Raw genomic sequence first — 1,031 nt, 5'->3', positions numbered from 1 at the left:
ATATTAATAAATAATATCATATCTAAAAGTCGCCTGGAGATTATTTATCAAACCAGTCATCTTTTCCACCTACCCCCCTCCCCCCAGCAAAATCCTCTCAATTAAATCCTAATTAATTGCCCACCCACACATGCTACGTGTGTATCCCCGTATACAGGGTATTTCAAAATTCCCGTCCTCGGAGAGCATTGCAAAATTCGTGAAATATCGCTCGAAATGATTTTTCTTTTATCAAAACGTTTTTATTTTTTAAATAGCCGATCAAGGATAACCAATAAAAGCGTTGGGGGCGAAAATAATAAATACCTGGGAACCCTGAGTTTTCTTTCTTCCTGTTTTACTTGCTTCGTAAAAAAAAGACATGGGCAAGAAAGTCAGCCTGCAAATGCCTACTATTTCCGTGGCCGCCAAAACTAAGAATGTTCCAATAAAACGAAATTTATTTCCAGTATCCGTGAAATCGCGGGAAATCCACCATGCTTCCTGATGGCGGTAACTTTTGAACACCCTATATACGTCCCAGTACATTAACGAATGCGAAATATATCGAAATACTTCCGACTGCCCTCCGAGTGATTTCACAAAGTGAATGGGAGGACTGGGTACCGGGTGAGGGTTTGTCCAACGCCATTTTCTTTTTGGCAATTGACGTTTCCATAACACACACGGCCGAGCAACCTCATAAAGAAACTCCACTCCCTCAGATTACAATGGGAACCCAGCGGAAACCCAGACGGATCGATCTTCCCTTGCAGACCATTTGAATTCGACGTCTACCCCAGCGATCAGGTTCTGGATGTAGACTAGGTAGATGGGCCAGGGGTAGTTCCCGACCGAGGGGTAACTATGGGTAGCCTATGTACACAAAGATATCAGAATCCTCCCCTCTCCTGCTCCTGCGCCCTCCCCCACCAGGCCAACTGAAGTGCACTCGATAAAGGTTGAGAACCCTCATTGCTATCGGGTGCTGCTGCGGTGCAACAAACGCATGGGCTTGAAACGGTTCGCAATAGGGGGTGTACCGGGTGGGT

Source organism: Cephus cinctus, unplaced genomic scaffold (genome assembly GCF_000341935.2).
Source record: "Cephus cinctus unplaced genomic scaffold, Ccin1 Ccin1_scaffold0228, whole genome shotgun sequence".
Lineage (NCBI taxonomy): Eukaryota > Metazoa > Arthropoda > Insecta > Hymenoptera > Cephidae > Cephus > Cephus cinctus.
The sequence above is the reverse complement of the archived record's forward strand: the minus strand, read 5'-3'. Positions refer to the sequence as shown.